The sequence below is a fragment of the Canis lupus genome, chromosome 1, assembly GCF_011100685.1.
Source record: "Canis lupus familiaris isolate Mischka breed German Shepherd chromosome 1, alternate assembly UU_Cfam_GSD_1.0, whole genome shotgun sequence".
NCBI lineage: Eukaryota > Metazoa > Chordata > Mammalia > Carnivora > Canidae > Canis > Canis lupus.
Genome location: NC_049222.1, coordinates 8,017,961 through 8,044,146, shown reverse-complemented (window position 1 = coordinate 8,044,146; position 26,186 = coordinate 8,017,961). Strand labels below are relative to the sequence as shown.

Sequence of the window (26,186 nt, the reverse complement as noted above, 5' to 3'; positions counted from 1 at the left end):
TCTTTTCTTACTTGGTAATTGGCTTTTGTTTATTAATTCTATGTATTTTCCTATTGTTTCTAAAATTTTTTAGTCCATTCCTTTGGGTTTTCTCTGTTTACAGGTTTATGATAAAAAATTAATTCCAAGGGGCACCTGACTTGCTCAGTCAGTGGAGCGTGTGACTCTTCATCTTGGGACTGTGGGTTTGAGCCCCACGTTGGGTATAGAGATCATTTAAAGGTAAAATCTTAAAAAAGAAAGAAAGTGACATTAATTCCAAATACAGTTCGTTATTTTAAATTTTCATACTTTATATGCCCTTTATTTGCCTCCTTTCATTGGCTAACAACTAACAGAACGATTTTAATAATAATTGTACTACCGGTGTCTTTTTCCTTTTAATAGGAATGCATCTAGTGTTCCTTCATTAAGCATAAGGTATGTGCACACTGACATATATTTTAGACCTACATTCTGAGATTTCTTAATAGAACACTGATTTTATCAAGTGCCTTAGGCATCTGTAGAGAGAATTACATGCTTTTTCTCTTAACACAATCAGTTGCATTAATATCCTAATAGTAAACCATTTCTTCATGTTAGCTATGAAATTTACTTGATCAAGACAGTATCATTCTTCTAATGTGTTACTGGATTCTGTCTGGAAATACCATCAGCTTCATTATTACAAATACTGATCCGTATTTGAGTCTTAATTCTACTTTGTTTCTGGTGATCTACATTTATAATTCCCTTATCCTGGATGACTTCATCCCTTAAATATTTATATCTATGGCAGGTGCCTATCCTACTTAGTTAATGTTTACCCAACTTAAACCTATTTAATGCCTTAATCGAATTTAGCCTTTGGTCTTGGTTATGTAATCATTTTGATATTCTTTCCTTTTTTTTTCCTGGGCTTTTGGTCACTGGAGAAAATTTCAGAAAAAAAAATTGTAAAGAAAACCAGTTTTCTCTAAAAGTAACAAAAGCTGCTAGTGAAAAACCATTGACAGATTTCACTGCTAAGTCCCTGTGAGAGAGGGGTCTCAGCCTAGGCTCAGAAAGGTGCCCATTTATTAGGAAAATGTGGAAAGTGCGGGTGATGGAATGACCCAAAGGAAGTTACTCAATGTCATTGAATTCAGTAACAATTAATAAGACATATTAGGTTTCTTGATCACTTAAAATGTACTAAAAATCAAATCTAAAATGTGATTAATTAGGCTTTATATAATTAATCTCCTGAGGGAAATACTTGGAACATTCCCATTTATTTATTTATTTATTTTTAAAAAGATTTATTTATTTATTTATTTATTTATTTATTTATTTATTTATTTATTTATTTATGATAGACAGAGAGAGAGAGAGAGAGAAAGTCAGAGACACAGGAGGAGGGAGAAGCAGGCTCCATGCCAGGAGCCTGACGTGGGACTTGATCCCGGGCGGGACTCTAGGATCGCGCCCTGGGCCAAAGGCAGGCGCTAAACCGCTGAGCCACCCAGGGATCCCCGAAACATTCCCATTTAACTGTGCAAGAGGATGCTTGTAAGTATAAGTGTAGTAGCAAGGCTCAGATGGGACGTGGGAAGTGCAAAGGGCACCCCAGACTTCCAGAGCTTTTCTTTTCTACTGACCTGTTTCGACATGGAATACCTATAGTAGGGCTGAGCCTGGAATAATTTCTTGCTAACATTGGGAAGTTATCAAGAGGCAGACTCTGCTGCTAAAATACTATACAAAGCATAAATATGAAGCAAATCATACCAGTGTAATGAAATAATCTTTATAAAGTTAAACTGATGTCTGTGTAGTGACATTCTAATTGCCTCATCACACAAGGTTGTTAGGAATACACAAGAAGGGCTCCCCTAAGTGATGGCAGGGGCCTGGTGTGGTTAGAGGAACTGCTTAACCGACCTGGCGCCACTTCACAATTAATTCCTTAGAGGATGTGCCAGGATCTGACTTATGCCCTTGGGGATAACACAGATTCAAAACGACCAGTTATGGCGTAAAGGAGGATCCATGGTCTGGTGTATCTGCTTCCTGGGAAGGGGAATTGGTTGATCCTGAGGTCAGAGAAAGGATGTGCTAGATGACTAGATGCCAAAGTGCATGAGGACAGGGACATATATGAACTCATTTAATTCTTATTAAACCATCAAGGAAACTGAGGCAGAGAGAGGTTAAGAACTTTTCAAGGTCACAGAGCTAGGGGGGCTGTTCAGATCTGAATGCACACTCCTAACTGCTTTAGTTCTAACTCCTCTTAGATGAGAGTGTAAAGCCATACAGTAAATACTTATTAATTTTAACTACCGTGATTACAACTTTGATTTTAAGAAGTGTTTCTTGAAATTCTACCTCCCAAATACCCGCCCCTTGAATTTGCCAATTTCCTTCTAAGTCATCAGGTCATTCAGGCTTATATAATCTCTGATCAGGATTTACTGCCACAGGCCTCTGATGCTTCCTGCTGCCAACCTTGCCCCTTTCAATCCTATTTCCATGGGGCAGCCTGTCATCTTGCTAAAATGCCAATTTGATTTCGTCTGTCTGACTCATGGAGCACCAACAGACAACCAGTCAATCATTATGGGATGAATGGGTGAGTGAATTAGCTACAAGACTTCATTGGCTAAAGTCCCGTCTCCATGACACTGTGTTTAGATGAACCCTACTTCATCAGACTCTCCCTCTCATTTTTTTCCAGCTTTTTTGCCTAACACTTCCTTCTTCCAAGCGATTAATTTTTTTAGTAGTTCCTTCAATCCATCAAGTGATACTGTGGATTTAAGGGTAAAATGATGAGTAGGTTTGATAGCATGATTCATCTGGGTAAGGACACTTCATTTAGTTTCAAATTGCTAGCAAATGTTAAGTAAATGATTATAGTTAATACTGGTCTTAATCTCATATGCTTAGATCAAAACCATATTTTTTTTTCTCTTAGTTTTGTTGCTCATCTAATGTCTGTAAATTTTTTTTCTTTTTTCTTTTTTAAAAAAATTTTATTTATTTATGAGAGACACAGAGAGAGAGGGAGGGAGGGAGGGAGGGAGAGAGAGACAGAGAGGCAGAGACAGAGGGAGAAGGAGGCTCCATGCAGGGAGCCCGACGTGGGACTCAATCCCGGGTCCCCAGGATCATGCTCTGGGCCGAAGGCAGTGCTAAACCACTGAGCCACCCGGGCTGCCCCTATTCTTTTTTTTTTTTTTTAATTTTGTTTCTTTATTTGAAGGAGAGAATGAGCAAGAGAGAGCACAAGTGGGGGCGGGGGGGAGAAGGAGAAACAGGCTCCTTGGTGAGCAGGGAACCCAATATGGGGCTCCTTCCTAGGACCCTGAGATCATGACCTGAGCTGAAGGCAGATGCTTCATAGACTGAGCCACCCAGGTGCCCTTAATATCTGTCGAGTTTTAGCATACCCATCACAGCCACTGCTCTCCACGTCATCCTCATGGGGTGGCTGTCAGGTGTTAAAAGCAGAGCATCGGAGTCCCCCCTCCACAGACAGGTGGCTCTGAGGCAGGTTTCTGGAGACAGTGGGCATCCCATGGCTGGGGGGAGGTCTCATGAGTAAAACACTACTCTCTAGATATTTCTTCTGATTACTTTATACTTAATTTCAAATTGCTGACAAATTGAAACAACCATGGACTTAGCCTTTTGAACTAGTCTTAACCCGAAGACAGTATCAGTGATAACCTTTCCTTAACAGTATTTGGTTTATAATATTATAACTTAAGAGGCAAAGGGAAAATCTTTCAGATAATAAGTTTCACTCAAGAATATAAAATTTACCTGTTTTTACTTGGAGAGGGACTGAGGGAACAGGAAGTCTCTGGTGAAAGTGGAGTTGAAAGGGTAAAATGGAAATAGGAACAGAAAGTGAAGGCCACCTGGGGGATGGGGGTTGTCAGGATGCAGACTCTTCCTGCTTAGACTTTGTCCCAATCTGGGCACTTAAATTCACGGGAACGAAAAACAGATAAAAATGGGATAGTCAGTATTTTCTATCTTTCCTGGTCACACATGAAGCTTAGCAAGTAGTAACGAGGTGGGAAAGAAAAAAGAAAAAGAAATGGACACATTTCATTCATCTTGCACTTACTCCCTGAGCTGGTCAGTGGATTCCCCAGACTCATGCTCCAATTCAGGGCTTCAGGGCCAGCCTCACTCCCAGCCTCAGCCTCCCCACCTCCCCCAGCCCTACCTCCACTCCAGGCTGGTCTGTGGGCTCACATTTAAAAACCTTAAGGTACCACCTGAAAAGATGCAGACACAGACCAGGTCCTGAATACATGGTTCAAGGTAAGGATGAGGTGACAGGACCTTGCCCTTGGAAGGCTGGATCTGGAGCACCTGCGGATACCAGAAGAGAAGAGTCCATTGGTAAAGGGTCAATGGCACCTCTTTCTCAAGACCTTGGGACACGTAGGGTTGTTTCTAGATTTTCATACCCAAACCCTACCAGGGACTGGAGTCACTGGGCTCCATCCGGTTGTCCTGGACAAAGCAGCAGATTGACTTAGTGATGTTGGAGTCAAGGAACATTCTAGAGGCCGAAGCTGGTGTGAGTCTTCCCTGTCCTCTACTTGGGATCCTCTTCAATCTACTCCCAGGATGGGGTACAGCAGGGATTGCACTCGTGTCCCTGTAATGGGAGTCTTGCAGCCTGTGACTGATTCTTCCCCCGGGAGTACGAGATGGGCTCCACAGATGGAGCAACCCGTCCCCATGAAGGGTCTTTATTTTTTTTATTTTATTTTATTTTATTTTATTTTATTTTATTTTATTTTATTATTTTATTTATTTTATTTTATTTTTTTCCTGTGAAGGGTCTTAATCTCAGACTCACCAGAAGGCAAACTCTTTCTACCCTGGACATCATTGCCTAATCAGGTCTAGCTTAGTTTTGAGCCCAAGTTGTGAATAAAAATAGCCAGTGCTCAGGTGACTCTTTACCAAAGCAGTCTAATGCGGGGGGCGAGCCTTCTCACACCTGGGGGACCATCTCCCAGGAGGCCGGGCAGGTGTGCTGGCAGTGTGTGACATTTGAAACCGTGCTTCAGTGCACTCCACCTGGGGCCACCTTCACTCTGCCCGGCAGCCACTGGGGCTGTGATCCTGGTTGACCGTCAGGTGATGAGGACAAGGCAGCCGGGGGACTGTGGCAGAGGCCGGCAGGAAGGCACAGGTGGAGACCAGCAGGCAGCTAAAGGCCCAGGCTCCCGGCAGGACCCCATGATCCATGAGGGGTGCAGGGTGTAGCCACTCTGTTGTTTCTTCTTCCCTCATTTGCTGTTGGTTTTAGCCAGAGCTCAGCTGGGTGACAGTGAGACTGAGGGGCAGGCCTCTCTACACCTTCCTGGTGCTGAGACATAAATGTTCCTTACTTCTTGATTATTTTATTTCATGAATACTTCCTGGACATTTATCAAGTGCACGGCATCATGAGGTCGACAAAATACACACGTGGCACACATGCACCTGGAGATGTCAAAAGAGGTTGCTTTACGTAGAATGACAAATTGGGAAGTTCTCAACCTGTGAAGGTTACTTTTCTGAATGCAAAAAAGTATATGCATATAGCATGAAACATGTATGCACCCTGTAAGGAATTCAAACAAGTCAGAATGTGGAAAATAAAAAGTGGAACCGCCCCCTCATAACACCTCCCTCCAGGTATAGCTGCAACGTACAGAGTATGTCTTTAAAATCTATCTGATGTACTTTGGGACAACTACTTGGGAGCTTTGGAAAACGAATCATTGCACATTCAGAGGGCGAGAAAGTGTTGCCATTCCAGTGAAAGAAAGTAATCTCCAAAACCTTCCCAGGTTTTATTTTAATATTTCACTAGCAGTGATCATTGGTTCATTTGTATGTGAGATTTCCATCAAGAGCAGCTCCTGAGGTGTCAGGCATGCTACCCGAAGAAGTCCTGCTGGGATGGAGTGTGCTTGCCCCAGCTGAGTCCACGAAGCGGTGTCTGAATCATTCCGTTTGGCCATTGCTCATTCAGGTGATGCCACACACCACAATACATCTTCTAAGACACAACTCCGCCCAGGACCCTCAAGCTTGAAATTGAAGAGCTAATTTCCCTTGACCAATAAAGCAAACACTTGACGTGATGGCATCTAGTTTCCTGAAGGTCTGAGAGACGGCTAGGGATGCTGGAATCCAAGTGGTGACACATTTATCTGAAGGGGCAATAGATTCCCTCTTCCCTGGAGCTGGCTCGGAAGGATGTACAGATGTGCCGAGCATGCAGGACTTCCCCCACTGAAGATAACACCCAAATAATTATGAACAGGACGACAGGGCATTTAAGGGGAGATCATATTTAAAATGGTTTTGTAAACCCTCTTAAGGAATGCCTTTACTTCTCTGTTTCACCCTTCTAGAATATTCTTCCTCCGTTTGCCTGTCAAAATTGAATCCATTTGTTAAAGCTGAGCTTCAGTCTTATCTTCAGAAGAGTCTTTGGTAATAATATTTTTTCCCTTGTTCTTTTTGTTTGGACTTCAGCAGCACTGTGATTACAGTCAGCTGTCATCACCCATTTCCTTCCTTAATAGCAAACTTCTTGGGGCACTTGGGTGGCTCAGATGGTTCAGCATCTGCCTTCAGCTCAGGTCATGATCTCTAGGTTCTTGGATCGAGCCTGACGTTGGGTTCCCAGCTCAGCGAGGAGTCTGCATCTCCCTCTCTCTCTGCCTCTCTCTCTCTCTCAGATGAATAAATAAAATCTTTTTTTTAAAAAAGAGCAAATTTCTTAAAAGCAAGATTTATCTCTATAGATAGTATGTGGTTATTAGTTCGGTTGCATATAGGTAAGAAGTTCAATAAATACATATTGAATGAATACCTACAGCAGTTTCTACAGGAGAATAGGAATGATTACATTGAGTGCAATAGTTGGACGCTTCCACAGACATAATTTTTCTAGCACTAGTGTCCAGAAAATAGGAAATCCATACTCCACCTTTCCTGGTGTCCCTGCTATCATTTATACCTGCTTCTCCACACTGCTGAGGAATGGAGCAAATCTCTTCTACTTCATTACTGCTTTTGCTTCTCCTCACGACTGATAATCCAAGCTAAATGTCAATCATCTTTTCATTTGCTATTTGCTTTCTTCATCCGATTGTACGCTCCGATCCTGGCCTGCTTACGCAAGATTAATGCTACCAACCGTAGGGCCTTTTTCCTCCTTTGCACACATACCTTTCAAAGCAAGGATCATGCACCTTTGGTAGCTTTCTTACAACCCAGTAGCACCCGGGTTTCTATTATCCTTATTGGAAAAACAGCATGGCCAATGGATTCAGGACTCCCTCCATATTTAATGACTAAAGATACTCATGGCTTAAAGATACTGATTTGAAACATCACCTGTTTCTTTTTTTTTTTTTTAAATTTATGATAGTCACAGAGAGAGAGAGAGAGAGAGTGAGAGAGGCAGAGACACAGGCAGAGGGAGAAGCAGGCTCCATGCACCAGGAGCCCGACGTGGGATTCGATCCCGGGTCTCCAGGATCGCGCCCTGGGCCAAAGGCAGGCGCCAAACCGCTGCGCCACCCAGGGATCCCACATCACCTGTTTCAAACGTGACGTTTCACATACAAGGACTCACTGAGATCCCACCTGAGAAGAAATGACAGGCAGGTCTTTCAAGTTGCAAAGTTCTCTCTTCAGAAGATACAAAGCGAATGTACTTCTGTCTTCCACTCTTCACCTCAATTTGCTTATCAGGCAACCATCAGTTCTATCATTGTTCCTTAATTTGGAGACAGAACTAGTAAGTTTTGGTCAAGCCCTATGATTCATTTCCTTACTTTCAAGCAAGGTCATTGCAGTTCCCATTCAGAGCTCTGTCAAGTGCTGCCCCTGGGGGGAGGGGATGCAGCCTGTGTCCTCTGAACCTCAAAGAGCTTTGGTGGGGCAATGAGTCATTCATTCCCTAATGCCTTTTCCAAGTGCAGATAAAGCTTACAGTTGGTTAAGTGATGGGCAAGGTGTGGAATGAAGGTTGGCACCGGCCTAGGGGAAAAAAAGTACATTTCCTTTTCCAAAGTGAAATATTTATTTTAATTGGCTCACAATAAATAGTAGGGTAATTGTAACTAACAAAACAGAAGTGCACTTTGGGGAACGGGCACAGTAGAGAAAAGGGGAAAAAAAGTGCATAGAGATGGAAAAATTTTGCATCAATCTTTTTTATGACTTAGAGCAATTTTATAGGATTATAAAATTTGCTGCAATTAGTAGCTCAGTAGAGTAATTTTGAATCCGACTTTCGGAGCTAGAAGGTCCTTTACGAAGTAACAGATTCAAACCCCCTGCCATCCCTTATATTGTAGATGAAAAAAAAATTGAGGTCAGCGTGTCAAGACAGGATCAGTTTCTTAATTCCTTTTGTGTATCTCCAGTTGAAAAGTTTGGGTGAATCACAAGTCTTGCTTGCCTTGCTGTAACCTCTAGAATTATCTACACACAGAGACAAAGCTGCAGCTGGCTGGCAGTCCATCGCCTTTCCTGCCCGCAGTCCCAGGGGATCCAGGCTGGGGTAAGGGACAGCTCTTCACGTGATCCTCTGTGCTCCCAAAGACGCATCGAGTTTATCAGGATGTCTAGAGGTGAAAGTTTGGGTTCTCCTGACCCCTCTGCATCTCTCAGTTAAACGTTCAGGTTGGTTTTGAGCTTCCCAGGGCTCCAGAGATTTGGAATGTGGTGCAGAGGTACAGAGGTAATGCTTAAGACAGATGCTTCTAAAACATAATAATGTGACTCTTCTGCTTAAAAGCCTTTAAAGCCCTTCATTGCCAATGTTTCATGACTTATTTTTATTTTTAAAAGGTTTTATGTGTTCATTTTAAGGAGAGAGGGAGCGGGAGTGGGGAGAGGCAGAGGGAGAGAGGGAAAGAACCCGAAGGAGACTGCACACAGAGCCTGACGCAGGGCTCAATCCCACCACCCTGAGATCATGATCCGAGCTGAAGCCAAGAGTCAGACGCTCAACCGACTAAGCCACCTGGGCGCCCCAACACGGGTGCTTTGCAATGTGGGTTTTGTGATGATTTGGGTGTGATGAGGCCAACAAATCAGCAATCGCTGTTGAAAAGATAATGAGTTACAGTTGTCCAGAGGAGGGGCCTGCCGTGCGGTGCAGGGCCCCACTGGGAAGCCACAGGGTGGGTCTGGGGCCAGTGAGAGCAATGGCAGAGTGTGGGCAGCAGCCTTTATGGTGGTTTCCTCAGGAAAGGCAAGGCAAGGCAGGGGTAAGCAGGCTTAGAATTTGTTGGTTGAATAATTTTAGCGGGCTCTGGGGGGTGCAGAGGCCATGCCTAGCTGTCTGGTACCTGACCCTGGGATGATTAGGGCAAAGCAATGCAGCCTCCTGGGGTGTGAGGACCTCCTAGAGGAGATGGGAGGCTGCGCTCTGGCTTGGCTGGCCCCTGTGGGAAAGGTGAGCTGGTGTCAGCAGGACCCCGGATAGCAGGGCAGCAAGAATTCAGAAAATCCAGTTCACACAGCTGGTGTCTGCAGAAAGGGGCACCTCTCACCGGTGCTCCTGGCAGGTGCTCCGGAGCAAGAGGGTGCGGTGGCCCATTTGGGGCGCTGCTGCCTGTGGCATCCTGCTGGCAGCACATCCATACGTTGAGCGTCCATCTCCTAACAGAGGGGAATCCTGCTTTAAAAAGGCCTGTTAGTCTTCATTTAACATTTTCGTCAGCTCGTGTAGCCATAAAATTCTTCTGAGAAACCTAAGGTATAGTTAGTTTTAAAGGTGTCTCAGATATGGTATCACAGACTTAGCATCTGGACTTGTTTTTTTTATTATTATTTATTTATTTATTCATGAGAGAGAGAGAGAGAGGCAGAGACACAGGCAGAGGGAGAAGCAGGCTCTATGCAGGGAGGCCAACGTGGGACTCGATCCTGAATCTCCAGGATCAGGCCCTGGGCTGAAGGCGGCACTAACCACTGAGCCACCCGGGCTGCCCTGGACTTGGTTTTGACCACAATCTGGCGCTCCTGGGGTTTCTAATAAGGACCACCAGGCTGGTTTAATTAGGGTCAACATCAGGAGCTTTCCTCTGTCCTGCCTCTAAGCTCTGCTCAAACCAGTTTCCCCCTCACTCAGGAGTGGACCTCGTGCTCTGCGCCTAATGCAAGTCTTTCTAGCACCAGCTCCTCTCTGAAGTCCTTGCCAGCTTCCCAAACCCACAAATAAAAGCTGCGTACCACATGCTGGCGTCCTGCTAAGCCTCCAGAATATTAACTGCCCAGTCACCGTGATAGTCCTATGAGGCAGGCACCGTTCGAGTCCCTATTTTATGGCCCAGGAGCTGGAGATGCAGAGATGCTGAGGGACTTGCCCAAGGTCACAAAGCTCAAGGTGTTCAGGATGCCGCTGGCACTGCCTTCACGCTGTTCGAATATTCTGTGCTATTGATTAAGTAATGCTGTTTGATGTTTCTGTAGGGATTTAGGTAGGTGCCCTCTCAGAGACGTGTGTGCCTTACTGTGTGCTTTCTATCGGAGTGAACGAGTCTCCCCTCTCTTTTCACTTTCTGGAACTTTATTAGGACCATTCATTCAGAATTTGTTCAGAATGATTTCAAAGGAACTTTAATTTAAAGCTTACTTCGGCTTAGCAAGGTGATTTTCTGAGTCCTTCCTCAGAGAGACTGTAAGTTCATCAGTAAACAAGAATGCAGGGAAAATTTCAAAACCACTTAAAAGCTCACTTTGTGATACTAACTCTAATACATGCCCAGTATCCTCCCGCTAACTCGTTGTCATACACTCATTACGGGGAGCATTTTGAGAACTATCTCAGAGTAAACGGGTTCAACCAGGAAAGCAGGACCAGTAGGAGACAGTATGAGATTTTATTGCAAGGAATTGGGTTATGCGATTGTGGGGCTGGCTGGTCACACCCAAAATCCACAGGGCAAGCTGGGAATTCTGGAACATTCTGCAGCTATTGTCCCCAGCCAGAATGTCTTCTTCAGGGAAGCCTCAGTCCTGTTCTGAAGGTCTTTCAACCGAGTGAATCAGGCTCATCTAGATTATGTAGGAGAACCTCTCCGAAGTAAGTCACTGGTTATGGACTGAGTCACATACACACACCCAGCAATGCCTGGGCTATGAAGATTTTATTTATTTAATTATTCTTAGAGAGAGAGAGTGCAGGGCGGGGGGAGGGCAGGAGGAGAGACTCCCAAGCAGACTCCTCATTGAGTCTGGAGCCCAACACGGGGCTCATCTTATGACCCTGAGCTCAGGACCTGAGCTAAAATCAACAGTCGGCTGAGCCACTCAGGAGCCCAGGACGAGCGTCTGACTGAATAGCTAGAACTGTATATAGCCTTGCCAAAGGCAGGCGCTCAACCGCTGAGCACCCAGGCTTCCCTAGGTTTCTATTTGTATTTGAAGAAAAGTAGTTTATTTAGGAATATCCTAGGGAATAAATGCAATGTTTTAATCATTTAAGTGTCCTCCCCATCAATTGGCCTGAAGCATGTGACACTGCACATTGGTGGTTCTGGCCATACTGCTATCTTCTGATCCCCTTCTGCTCTCTCTCTTGGTGGTCTGGACATAAACATCTCGAGTTTCTATTAACCTAGAGCCTTAGTGACCTTCTATGGAAAAGGGAATCATTACAGTTCTGGCCTCCTCGGGCTACCTGGAGGACTACTTGAATTAGAGAAATCACTAAGTGTGCATGAGCGTGTGGCACATGGTGAGCCATACACCCCTGTAGGAGTAGTATTGTCATTGTTTCCCTCTGGTTGATGTCGTCTTCCCGTAAATGACAGAGTTTTTCTGCAGGAGATGTCTAGAGGCTCTGATGTTATATTCAGAAACATTTTAATGGGACGCCTGGGTGGGTGACTCAGTGGAAGAGCATCTACCTTCAGCTCAGGGTGGGATCCTGGGGCCCTGGGATCGAGTCCTGCATCAGACTCCCTGTATGTGGAGCCTGCTTCTCCCTCTGCCTATGTCCCTGCCTCTCTCTCTCTGTGTCTCTCATGAATAAATAAATAATTTTTTAAAAGAAACATTAAAAAATTTGGCATTTATCAGTTCCCATCTAATGCAAAATGTACCACTTTCAAGGACTTGTTTTCTGTCATTATCTTTGCATGGCCGTAGAGACTCACACCCCTGGCAGTGTGGTCTGCTGCACTAGCTTTTGAGAATTCCCTGCAACTTTGCTACCAGGCCCAGTGGGTGGCCTGTCAGAGGGAGGAGCCTTTAACCAAACATGACGGGTTACACTGCTCATAAGCACGGAGTGTGTTCAAAGACCTGTCTAGGCAGTAAGCCAGTTTTTCTAAGTAGCTTCCTTTTGACATAAATAAGTGTTTTATTATCGTCTTGTTATGGAGGAGATACTAAGATGCAGAGAAAGGGTTCCTTCTCCAGCTTTGGCTCCAGAGTTAATGATGTGGTATTCCAGATGTCTAGGCCCTCACCTGCCTGGATCTGGATAAAACTGGCTATTCCTGAACACTGAACTCCCTCCTCTTTCTCAGTAGGCACTACGACCCAATCCTAGGTGGGTTGGTCAGGAAAAACTCTGGCTTTCTTCTCAAATTCTTTTCCCCTGGCACTCATGGCAATGGTGTGAAAACAGAGTTTATTAGCCAGCAGTGACATTTTTCCTCATTCGCTTTTAGAGAAGTAAAGCAACATTTCTTCTGGGGAACAAAGTGGTGGTGGCCGCCGTGGAAGCAGAAGGCAAGGGCTTACTGCATTATCAGAGGAACCTCTTTGCAGATATGCTCTGAGCTGTTTGGAGGCATGAGAGGGGACAACTGCGGTGAGTGATAAGGGGGATCACCTCCATAAACTGGTGGAGACTGTATATGCTGTTGTCCCATATTGAGGACAACACTTATGTTACTTGTGTTACAAAGTCTTCGAGAAGCTCTATCTCAGAGCTGTTGACTATGTACGTAGAGCCTGAACAGCTGGTTCCCTTCCACTAAGGATGCCCTTCCTGATTCACATTTCTGCATCACCTAAGAGACTGTGAAGCCCTCAAGTGTGATCATGTAGGCCTCTTCTTTTGGCATCTATGCACTTCCTAGAGGAGGGTTCAAAACATGGCAGGTGCTCAGCAAATGCTGGTTGAGTATGTCATTCATGGATCTACTGAAGTGTTCCTAGGTTTGGATGGAATGGTCGAGAAATTAACTTCTTAGTACTTAAAGCTACTAGAAACATGGATTCAGAAATGGTTTCACAGGTAAAAGATCCAATAATGGATGAGTGTTTTTGATTTATATGAGAAAAGGATTCAGATGTGGACCAAGTACTGAGAAATGGGACGGATTTTCTAAGGGAAAGCCACTTCTCATGGGGTAAGTACATATTTTATGGACTTTTGGTAACATTGCAACTGAATGATCTATGTACTGAGATAATGAAAATATATAGTCCCATTTTCATTTAAAGACTGTTACTTAGGTTAATAATAACCTCAATTTAGGAGCCAGGACTAAGGCTATGGATTCGATATTGAGTAAATGTCATTAAGAAGAGTTGATGGTAGGTAGGAATAATCATGGGGATTATTCCATGAGGAATAATCATGAGATCAAATCATGATAAAGCCACTGTTAATTCTAATTCGAACAATCGATATATTAAGTCATCTTAATAAGTTTTCAACACTCATACAAATAGGGGCTGAATTCACAGATTTAGACCATTTCCTGAATTCTAATTTGGAGTTTCACATACATGCTTGTGGCCTGAGATAGGCAGATTGAGGAAATATTTTACCATCTTTAGAGCCTTTATCTTGTCTGAAAGCCAAAGTGGAACTCTCTTGCCTTTGGCCATTTAGTTCCTGAATTATAAGAGAAGCTGCTAATTTTCACTGCTGCTTTTTGTTTTTTTAACTTTTTTTTTTAACTGACAGATGAAATACTCAACATGATGCACTTACTTAATTCTGGAAATACTGTGAGGAAGTCAACACTGTTCTCTGATTTTCAGATGAGGAAGTACAAGTGCAGGAGCCTGGTCACACTGCTACCACCCGGCAGCCAGGGCACCCCAGGCAGGCTGACTCCATGTCTGCACTTGACCCCTGAGCTCTGCAGCCTGCAAGGCACCTTGGGTCCCTGGTTAGAGTTCACGTCTGGCCTATCCAAATTCTGAAAACCAGTGTTAGACGACATTCAAATATTGATAGGATATCAGCCATGAACACAAAATTGGGGCATGCTGTGTTTACTGCATTCTTTGAATGGTCAAAATGCAGGGTGACTTCCAAAACAAAACCCCTAAAACCAGAGGAACAGGATTCATCACAGCTCAGGACAAACAAACCTTGGTGATACGGAGGGTTGGGGACCCAGACTTGTCCTCGATCCCTGGCTGCAGCCAGATTTTTTCCCTCCCCTGACTTACAGTAGAATACTTGCCTCTAGTTGGGATATAACCATTTCTGGGTCTTTTGGTATTTGTTCAAATTCATCCAGGCATTATTGACATTTTCCTGGAAATCACACAATATTCTTTCATTTGTTTTAACATTGAGATGTGTTTCATATGAGGAGACACACTGTGTTTTGTTTTTTGATTTTTGTTTTTTTTACATTTCTCTATCTGCCCCCGCCCTACCCTCCAATTTTGGATAAGTAAATGTGAAGAGAAAGAGGTACAAAAATATAAAATCTACAAAAATGACATGGATGTGTTCGCCATGCCTGAATGAACTAATGAAGCATCTTGAAGATTCTTTCTTTGTGTCAGTTACACTGGTCAGTGTCATATTTGTGCAGTGTAGCTCCCTGCATAGGAATTGTTTAGTTTTCTGAAATGTATGTAAGAACGGTAAACAAGGGGATCCCTGGGTGGCTCAGCAGTTTGGCTCCTGCCTTTGGCCCAGGGTGTGATCCTGGAGTCCCCGGATCAAGTCCCATGTCAGGCTCCCTGTATGGAGCCTGCTTCTCCCTCTGCCTGTGTCTCTGCCTCTCTCTGTGTGTCTCTCATGAATAAATAAATAAAATCTTAAAAAAAAAAGAATAGTAAACAAAGGACACTAAATATTAATGATTAATATAAGAAAGCATAAGAACAGCTCCTAAAATAAGGTTTGGTTATAACATGCTGGATGAGAGTTGCAGCAAATCTAGACATCAGGCAGCAGGAATTCTCTACAGTTTAGAAATACAGCCCTAACTGCTCATTGCACCAACACACTAGTGAAAGACCTAAGGAGGCAAAGTTCACATGAAGAAGGAGGAAGAGTCATCTTGAGAGGGTTTGCATTCAGCGTTGATTGGCTTGGAGCCCAGGCACTCGGCACCCATCTTGCCACTTGGTATTAAATGACTCACTGCATCAGTGACAGAGGGCCTGGGAATTGTGTCGTACCCGGAGAGGACAAGTGGAGCTTTCTTGGATGCAGCAATGCAGGAGCAATGCGGGCGCTTTAATAACATCATAAGTCTAGGGATTTCAGTAAAAACGAAGGTACCTCCCACAAAGTCTCATTGTCAAAGTTGCTGACATGATTACAGACTTAACAAGAGTTCACCATTGATTGGCACGCACTGCACAAATGAAGAACCTGGGGTGGCCAACATAAGTCTGAAAACATATTCAATCTCAATAGAATCCAAAAAAAAAAAAAAAAAACAGATAAAAGTGGAAAGTAATTTTCCATTTGGCAGAGATTGAAAAGGAATGCTAATGGTCAGTGTCTGTGAGGGCATTGGGAAAGAGCAGCTCACACCCGCGTGGTGGAAGCGTAAACTGATAAGAAACTCAACCACTGCCTTCTCAGAAATACTAATGTATAAATATATATAGCAGTCTTATTTAAAACTATAACTTCTATTTTTTATTGTCCAGGAACTGCGAACAATAGCAACTTATATATCTTCATTGTAGGAAAATGATACAATGGTTTGTGGTATATCCATACAATAAAACGCGCCATAGGGATTACAAATGATGGAACAGAGGAATATTTAAGGCCCACGAGGATACTCAGAATGTATTTGCAGTGGGAAGAATAATGTTTCTCCCCAAAAGCATCCATTTCTGTTCCTGGAACCTGTGCATCTGTTCTGTCGTGTGGTAAAGGGCAGTTAAGGTTTCAGATAGAACTAAGGCTGCTCATTAGTTGAACAGGAGTTGGGAAGATTATTCTGAATTATCTGAGTGGGGCCCCTGTAATACAAGAGTCTTTATAAGGGAAAGAGGGAGGCAGGAAAGTCCAAATCAGAGTGAGGCAGTGTGAGAGAGGCTCCGGTGACGGTCGCTGGCTTGGAAGATGGAAGGGAACACAAGCTGAGGACCATGGCAGCTTAGAGAAGCTGGAAAATGCAAGAAAGATTTTCTCCTAGAGCCTCCAGAAGGGAACACGGACGGCTCTGCTGACACCTTGATTTCAGGCCAGCAGATCCATTTCTGACTTTTGACCTCCAGAACTGTTAGCATAATAAATTTGTGTTGTGTCATCAGGTCTATGGTAATTTGTTACAGTCACTATAGGACATTAATGCTACATTGTTAAGTGAATAACCTCTAGTTTTGTAACATGTGCCCTGAAGGATGAGTTAAAAATACACACACACACACACACACACACACACACACACACAGAGCAGACCAGACTGACATGTTATACAAAATAGCTAAATTAATTGTGGTTCTATCCAGCATGTGGTAATGTTATAATTGACGTATTATTTTTGTATATTTCATTGTCTGTGTTTTCTAGGTATAGAGGTTATTACCTTGTTACAAGAAAAAAATGTTATTTTAAAATGTTGTAGAGATCATTCAGTTCACGTGGCTGCAAGCTCTATTGTAAATTTGCAGTAGGAATCCTTTAGAGAGAGGCTTCTGTTTGTCATTCATTTGAGATGGTGGTGCTTGGGGGCTCTTCTTTCCCAAATTATAGACAACTAGTTATTGCTGGTCACATAGAAGCCCAAATAAATATCTTTCACTAAAAGGGTAAGCACTTTAGATTTTTCAGTACATTATAGGGAAATCCTTTGTTTTTTTTTAAGATTTTATTTCTTTATTTGAGAAAGAGAGAGCAAGCGAGCATGAGTCGGGGAAGGGGCCGAGGGAGAGAGGGAAGCAGACTCCCCCCTCCAGCAGGGAGCCCGACGGTGGGACTCGATCCCAGGACCTGGGGATCATTACCAGAGCAGAAGGCAGCCGCTTAACCGACTGAGCCACCCAGGCGCCCCGAGGAGAATACCTTTGACTATTTCAAGTGTATTTATTTGGCTAATGTTCCAACTCAGTCTTTCAATGTTTACTGGATTCTTCTTGTGTACTGAGCAGAGTCTGCTTGTTAAAGTATTGCACAGCCACATGACAGTGGTCATTAAAACAACTTTGTAGCAGGACTGAAAACAATGATTATCCTTTGGTCCATGAAAAAGCAGACCAGAAAAATCCACCTCTAATTACAGCTTTATAAAAAGAAACATCACAAGATTCTTTTTATTTTGACTACACCTGTCAATATAATTTCCAATGTAGTGCCGGCCACAGCATAGGGACCATGGTTTTCTCTGGAAGGCCAATAAAAACAATAAATATGCATAAGAACAATACCGGTGGTTGATGTTGAGGGTCTAACAGTAATATCAGCTAAGATACATGGAATGATTCGTTATTACTTTTAAGAGCTATATTAAATTCATGGTAGGTGGGGATCCCTGGGTGGCTCAGCAGTTTGGCGCCTGCCTTCAGCCCGGGTTGTGATCCTGGAGCCCTGGGATTGAGTCCCACATCAGGCTCCTTGCATGGAGCCTGCTTTTCCTTCTGCCTGTCTCTCTCTCTCTCTCTCTGTCTCTCATGAATAAATAAATAAATAATCTTTGGGAAAAAATAAATAAGTTCATGGTAGATGCCATTATTATTCCAATATTTTAAACTGAGGCCTATGGAAGTAACTTGTTCAACGTCACCCAGTTGATGACTGAAGAAGCAAATTAAACCAAACTAAGGTCATCTGATTCTAAAGCCTATACTATAATCATGATTTTTCTCAAAGATGATTTTTATTTATATATTTTTTAAGATTTTATTGATTTATTCATGAGAGACACACAGAGAGAGGCAGAGACATAGGCAGTCCTGCGGGACTCGATCCCAGGACCCCCAGATCATGACCTGAGCCAACGGCAGATGCCCAACCACTGAGCCACCCAGGTGCCCCAACCTTTATTTTTTTTAAAGATTACATTATTTCTATAATTGGACCATATAAGTAAGTCTACAACTCTCTGCATGGAGAATTTATGGCAAAATGATTTCAGGCACCTACTAAACTGGGGTTCTCCTGCTACCTATATAACGTGGTGCATGACTTTTAAAAACTTGCTAGTTACTCATTCATAATTTTAGCAACTTAATAAGTGAGCACTGTACCCAGAAACAATGGTAGACAGTGCTCACAAGCATGGAGACAGGGAAGTGAAATGGAGATGTCAACCCAACCAGATAGCTTCCCTGGAAACTGTGCAGTCTGTAGCTTGACCAATGCACTGAAGGCTGGGAAGTCCCAGCTCCTTGCTTCTGTCTACACTTAACAGACTGGCACCCTGAAGAAATATTGAATTTGAAAAAGTCCTCCCAGTACTATCTTATACTCTTTACCTTAAATGGGTGAGTCTACCTTATTAAAAAAAAAAAAATCAGAAAGCACTTTGTGGAGAAAAGAAGGCTTACTAACCACTGTGTCCAGGGGAGAAGCTGTTTCCTGCCTCAGGGTGTGAATTATCTGTTCCAGCTCTCCGACCTGCTGCAGTGCCCTTTGGGCAGACTCAGACTCCTGAGAAGCTGTTTCCTCTGTTCATGGGAACCTAATTTGGCTGTTTTGCCAAGTCACAGTGTAGGACCGTACAGCCACCGGCTTTCCCCTCTGTCTAGATTGCATTTTCATTTTGTTGTTGTAAGGATTTTGTTTTTTAAGTAATCTCCAAACCTAACATGGGGCTTGAACCCACGACCCGCAGATCAAGAGTCACACGCTCCACTGACTGAGCCATCCAGGTGCCCCTGGACCGTGCTTTTCAAATTTGCTCTCAAAGTCCTATCTGTCCTGCAGCCTGTGCTCCAGTGGAAGACTCCCTGCCCTCCACCAACTCACTGTCTCCCTCCCTGTTGCTCCACATGATCTGTTCCCACCGCTTACTTTCCGGGAGGCCAGCACAGCTTTGGAGGCAGGTTCAGGTTACGGCTCTGTGTCTCACTGAGTGGAGGCCCTGGGCAGGTTTATTTTATGAGCCTCAATTTCCTCATCTATGAAGCAGGAAACATAAAGCCAGTCTCACCATGTGTGTAAAAATTAAATGAGGTATGTATAAAAATCATTTGATATGGCATCCACCAAACAGTAGGAACTCAATAATCTGTTGTCTCTCTCCTTCCCCCACCCCTTTTTTTAGCACTATTCAAACTTAGCTGCTGTCATTTTGATTCACAGGGGTGTTGAGACTGTATTCTATTTAACCTTGTATCTCCCTGCCCCAAAGATGGTGCCTTGGGTGTACCAGGCATCAGGAAGGTGTTGTCACGATCAATTACATTTGTCAAAGGAGACACAGAGAAGAAATAGAAGGCACATAATCAACATTCTCTGTGTCTGTTTCTTACTCTGCAATTGAGTATGCTGATCCAGGGACACCCGGGTGGCTCAGTCGGTTAAGCATCCAACTCTTGATTTTGGTTCAGGTCATGATCTCAGAGACCTGAGATCAGGTTCTGTACTGGGCGTGGAGCCTGCTTGAGATTCTCTCCTGCCTCCTCTGTCACTTTGCACCAAACCCTGTTCTCTCTGTCTCTCTCTCTCTGTCAAAAAAAAAAAAAAAAAAAAAAGAATGTTGATTCAGCAGGGGGTCCAAGGCCTAAATACCAAGAGATGTTTTAAACCAGGACTATGGTATTCTGAGTCCTAATAGTTCTTATCTACCCTGTTACTGGGAAGAATCTCAGAGCTGTGGTGGCTCTACCCGAAGCCTTAAACTTCCGTTTCCTTTTCTTTTGCTGCATAGGACATTAGTGTGACAATTGGCAAAGCTGTTATAAGATCCCTAGAATAGATAATAGTGTTGTATCAATGCTCCTTCCCTGCTTTTGAAAATTGTAGTGTGGTTAGTAAGACTGAAGTATTTAGGAGTAGGGGTGGTCATTATGTCTACAGCTTACTTTCCAAATATTCAGAAAAAAAAATGTACTGTTCATATTAAGACAGAGAGAATGATAGGGCAAATGTGATAAGATGTCCATATTTGGGATTCCACTTGAAGGCTATCTGGGTATTCTTTGTACTATTATTGCCACTTTTCTGTAAGTCCTAAATTGTTTCAAAAGAAAGATTTCTTTTTTTAAAGCTGTTTGAGATGATGTGTTTGCATCTTCCTTGACTTATAGCCACATGAGGGAGTTACTGGACCAAAATATAGCTCTCTTTCTCTTCTTCCCTAAATGAAAATGTATACTTGTGTGAATCTCACAGCCTAGGAAATGATGCTAATTGTGACATCGCATAAGCCTGGTTCAGAACTATCGTGACAGTGAGATCTGCCAGGTAACAGGCATTTCTGATGCTTATCTGGAACCGGAGCTCCACCCTCCCCTATTCCACACCAGTGGATGCCATCTGAGAGTTTGTTCTTCTACATCAATCAGGGGTAAGTACCAAGGCTTTGCCTGACCAGTGGTGTCTGACGTGGGTGCATTCACAGGACGTACAGTCACCTTGGGAAGGACCAGCTTTGACAAAGAAGCCTTTAACGACAGGTTTGCTTAATGGACCAACATAGGGCTGGGTCATTTTCCAGAGCAGTGGTCCGGCTGTTCTTGGATGGAGGAAGGAGGGTGAGGACTAACACCATAGATTGAGCACACTTCCATGGAGAATAGAAGATAAACATCGGAACAGCTCTTTCTAAATGTATTCTAAACACATTTGTGTTTAATTGTCAATAAAACTAGCCTTTTCATGGTTTTCCTTGTGCTATTTCTGGCCTGTTAGATTTTTCTCCCACAGCAAACCAAGGACTCTGGGACCGACGGTGATAGCTCATGGCCTGAACCTAACCTGTAGTCAAGCTAGATGACAAGCATTTCTGCGGACCCCTTGGAAAAGCTTTCTCTAGTGTGCAGCTCCAGAAACTAAGGGAGAAGAGAGTTGAGCCAAACCTGATATGATAGAAATGCCCTGGATTGTAGATTCATGGAGAAAGAATTTTGACTCCGGCCTGTCACTCGGCCTCCAGTTCCACCCTCATCCTGTTACTCTCAGATGCTCTCCTGCCTTTCCACACATCTGCTTTCCAGGTGAGGGCCTCACATCTGGGGACTGAACCTAGACAGCACTAGTTGTACAAATCTGGGAGTGCCACTGGAAGCAGAAAGAAGCAATTTTGGGGAACCATTCTAGAAGCGTGACCTAGGTGTGTGTGCTGGGGTGGGTATGTGAGTGCATGGAGTGTGAGTGTAGGTGTGTGTGTAAGTGTGCATGTAAGAGCGCATGCTCACCACAGCATTGGCGGGTACACTAAGATCTCAGCCATGCTTGACTGGCTCAGGGGAGATGCCAGCACACTGGGCACTGGCCTCTGGGTCCCCAGCTGGCCTCCCTGGACAGGGCACCACTGGCAACAAAGAGTCTTTATACAGCACCTGAGCTTTGGAGAGGAGCCAGAGACGAGGACAGCTTGGGATATATGTCCTTGATTATCTGTGAGACAGATGCCTTCTGGAGAAGTCCAGGTTTCTGGGGGACAGAGACACTGAAGTAAATGAGTGGCCAGAGAAGCAAAGAAATGGTCTCTATATTACTGCTTTTAAAAAATATGTACTATAAAGGTATGGATTCATTCATGGGCAGATTATTTGCATTTTCTTACCTTGCTAATTTATAAAGGTTGTTGTATTTTTAAAATCTCAATTTAAAATGAATCATATTTATTTGACTACTACAGTCGCACTCTTACCTGCATTCATCAAAGCAGTGCAGATGGGCAACTTGGGTGGCTCAGTGGTTTAGCACCACCTTCGGCCCAGGGCTTGACCCTAGAGACCCTGCATGGAGCCTACTTCTCCCTCTGCCTGTGTCTCTGTGTCTCTCATGAATAAATAAATAAAATCATCTAGGGAGTTGTAAAAACACACACGCCATGATCCCATCCTTCAAAAGCTGGATTTCAGGGTTTGGGATGAAATCAAAATAGCTATAGTCTAAAAAAATCTTTAAAGGCAATTTTTAGCATTTGTTTCTTTGATGACGACTAAAAATAAGCAACGTAATACTACTACTATATAATATGAAATTTGTTATCATTGTAGGATATTTGTGCTTAAAGTTTATAGTTATAACAAATTGCAACAAGTGACTCATAAAAGAAAATCATAAGTAATTACAACATTGTCTTGTTTTTGCATTGTGCTTTTAAATATTTGTTCAAAGCCGTTTACAACCATTATCCTGATTTGTTCCTACAACAATCACGAACGAGAGAAGTCAAAAATCCTCGGGCTTTTCCTTAGAATAGAGACATCATGGGGCTCTCTGTCAAACTATTTTATGGGAAAGTTATAGCCATTATAGTTAACTGCCTTTTTATCACTGTGTTCTATAATTTAACCGTGTTTCTCAAACCTCCACACCTGTAGTCTCCTGTAATCTCCACCTGGCACCTGACACCTTTTGAAATCAATTCACTCAAGATTCTACCCACAAGAGTTGATCATCCGGTTCTTCCAGATGGAAACCAGCTTGCCCAGGTACACTGCGTTCATTGGAAAGTCCAGAACCAGCTGAGGAGAGCAGCTCTGCCCATCTAGGGCATTTTAGACCTCGGATGTTTATTAAGACTTAGAAGTATCCGCAGATCCATCATTCCTCCCGTGGGTTGCCTGGCTGAGGCAGATACTCTTATCGCAGTCTGCATGTTGTTGAAAATGCTCCCATAGAATGGAACTGAAATTGGAGATGACTATTTTTGGATTCTATTTGTTCATTTCCCATGAATACTCCCAGGAGAAAAAAAAAAAGCAACAGAGACTTTGAACAATAGATATACAATCAGAATTGTAAGGGAATAATCACCTGTTAATCTCTTCTTTATTAAAATTTAAAAGCATTGGGCTGGATATAGTTTCGCTTCCATGACCAGTAAAGTCACAACACTCGATGGGTGTTATTTTATGTACGTGACCCGACACAGTCAGTGATACATTACTTGGTACTTCTCTGTGTCATCCAGTACAAATTTAGAAAATGCCAATTGGGTCATGATTCCTTCCATTCTTTGGTTTCCCCACTGCTGTTGGGCCAGCAGACCCATGAATTTCTTCCCTTCACACTCACCATGCGGCATCCATGACCCGAAACACCGACACACAGCTCGCGGTCCCCACGGTCTGCAGACCTCAGATCTCCACTGGAATGTCCCCTCCTCTGGGAGGTCTTGTCTGGTCACTCTGCTCTTTGCTTTCAGAGACTCTATCAGGATGGGAGATCGCATATTCCCGAGCCCGGTTACTCATTTAACACAGCTTCGCAAGAGCTGGAATCCTTCTGGTTGTGTCCATTTCTTTGTCCAGAGCAACGCATGAATGATTATCCGGATGTTTCAGGGGAGAGTGGAACTGGGGCAATGAGGACGAATCAAGATGTCACCACACGTCTGAAAACTGGCCTCCAACCTTCTGTGGGATTTTCTCAACAGGTTAGTTGTGATTTTTGCCCTACGTTCAAGCTGGTCTAGCTCTCCTTCCCTCCTTCACACCTCTGCGAACTCTACTCTTCAAATGGAAATTTAGCCAATACTAATCTCTGCTTCATTGTCTACAGTACATCTTCTCTTTTATTTTTCTTTTTGTGAGTTTTTATTGAAATTCCAGTTAAGTGTAATATTAGTTTCAGGTGTACAATATAGTGACTCAACACTTGGATACATCACCTGGTGCTCATCATAGGTGCCCCCCTTCATCCCCATCACCTAGTTCACCCACCCACCCCCCAATCCTCTCCCCTCTGGTGACCCTCAGTTTGTTCTCTAGAGTTGAGAGTCTGCTTCTAGGTTCAACTCTATTTTTTTTTTTTTTTGACCTTTGCTCATTTATTTCTTAACTTTGACACATGAGTGAAATCACATGGTATTTGACTTTCTCTAACTGGCTTACCCCACTTAGCATTCTACCCTCTAGGTATATCTGTGTCATTGCAAATGGCAAGATTTCATTCCTTTTTTAAAATTTCTGAGCAATATCCCATTGCACATATATACTAAATACTCTTTTCTTTTTTTTTTTCCCCATATGTAGGGTCAATAGAGCTTTTTTCTTTTTGTATCTTTACCAAGTGGTAAATGTGCTAATGCGTGGCAGGAGAGGCAGAGAAATAATCTGTATACTACTGCTTTAAAACAATCCACATAAAGGTTGACTTGATGGGATGGTTATTTGCATCTCTTACCTTGCCAACTTACAAGGATTGCTTTAATTTTAAAATCTCACTTTAAATATGTACATGAGCGTGCGTCTGACCTCTTCAGTCAGAGAGTAAAGACACGGTTTTATTTTTCCTTGGCACTGAGCTCTGGGCTAAATTGCACACTCATATTGAACACGTAGAAGTATCAGAGAGGATGCATGTGTTGTTTTACATATATATATATATATTTCTCCCCTCTCTTAATTTCTCTTAACGCTTTTGAATGGTGAGGATCCAAGTTCATTTTTGCATGAAATATATATTTTTAACAAGTTTGTTTTTTTTAACAAGTTGAAATTTTCTAACATGCTGTAACCATCTGTCATTCAGTAAGTCTAAAAATCAGATGTATCAAAACATGTTGTTTTTGAAGAAAATGGAATAATTCATCTTTAAGACCTTTCTACCCCCTTAGGGATTTAGGGTCATTTTTGCTTCGAAGCAACACTGACCCCCTGTGGCCAGGAGATTCTTAGGAAAAAAAATTTGTTTTTCTTTTTACTAAGTTTTCCTTGTAGTAATTTCTCTCTCATGGTAGCGTTTGTGTGCAGTCCACACAATTTATTTATTATTTTAAAAAGATTTTATTTATTTATTCATGAGAGACAGAGAGAGAGAGAGAGAGAGAGAGAGAGAGAGAGAGAGAGAAAGGCAAAGACACAGGCAGAAGCAGGCTCCATGCAGGGAGCCTGACATAGGATTTGATCCTGGGTCTCCAGGATCAGGCCCTGGGCTGAAGGCGGCGCTAAACCACTGAGCCACCCGGGCTGTTCCACACAATTTATTTTAACTCCACAGTGTCGATACGGTCGATCAATAATTCTCGCTCATCAAGGCAATACTTAGGAAAGGGCCTCGTTTGTTGCCACTGTAAGTGCAGAAGGCAGAGTGGTGAGAGTGTGCTCACCCCGAGTTTGTGGTTACTCACAACCTTTGCCTCCCTTTTCTCCTGTTCCTTCCAATTCTATAAACGAGTCAGTTTTATTTATCTCAGGAAGGTGCTGGAGTCAGAGGATCCTCATTTCTTTCTAGCTCATTGTTCTCACTCCATCAATTCACTTTTCAAAATACCTGTGTCTGATTCTCCTTATTTCCATTCTCACCACGTTTGTCGTCAGCTTCCCTTAACGATGACAGGAGCTCTCTGGGCACCTGCTCTGATTTTGCTCCTTTTGTGAAAAAAAATAAGATATGATTGTCATACAGCATTCTATCAGTTTCAGATGTACTGCATAATGATTCAATATCTGTACATCCTGTAAAGTGATCACCGCAATAAGTCCAGTTAACATCCTCATCATCCATAGTTCCGGAACTTTCTTCTTGTGATGAGAACTGGTAAGATCTACTCTCTGGGGGCACCTGGGTGGCTCAGTTGGTTAAGTGTCTGCCTTCAGCCCGGATTGTGATCCTGGAGTCCTAGGATCAAGCCTCACATCAGGATCCCTGCTCCGTGGGGAGCCTGCTTCTTCGTCTCCCTTTGCCTATTTGTGTTCTCTCTCTGTCAAATAAATAAAAATATTTTTTTAAAAAATCTACTCTCTTAGCAATTTTCAGATATACAGTATAGTATCACCAACTCTAGTCACCATGCTGCTTACTACATCCCATGACTAATTTTATACCTGCACATTTGGAGCTCTTGAACCCTTTCTGCCTCCGCCTCCCCTCTCTCCAC

General features: G+C 43.1%; 1 long non-coding RNA gene across 5 annotated transcripts; it reads left to right on the top strand.

Moving 5' to 3' along the window:
- Positions 1-8,495: 8,495 nt before the first annotated feature.
- LOC102152782 lies at positions 8,496-25,945 on the top strand. Of its 5 annotated transcripts, none has more exons than XR_005353346.1 (6): positions 10,990-11,098; positions 12,693-13,379; positions 20,522-21,345; positions 22,684-22,794; positions 23,617-23,741; positions 25,726-25,945. It is a non-coding gene; the product is annotated as an uncharacterized LOC102152782 (long non-coding RNA). The 5 variants fall into 5 exon arrangements; XR_005353343.1 differs by having other exon boundaries at positions 23,511-23,741; XR_005353345.1 differs by lacking the exon at positions 10,990-11,098 and adding an exon at positions 8,496-8,566 and having other exon boundaries at positions 22,684-23,741.
- The last annotated feature ends 241 nt before the right edge of the window (positions 25,946-26,186 follow it).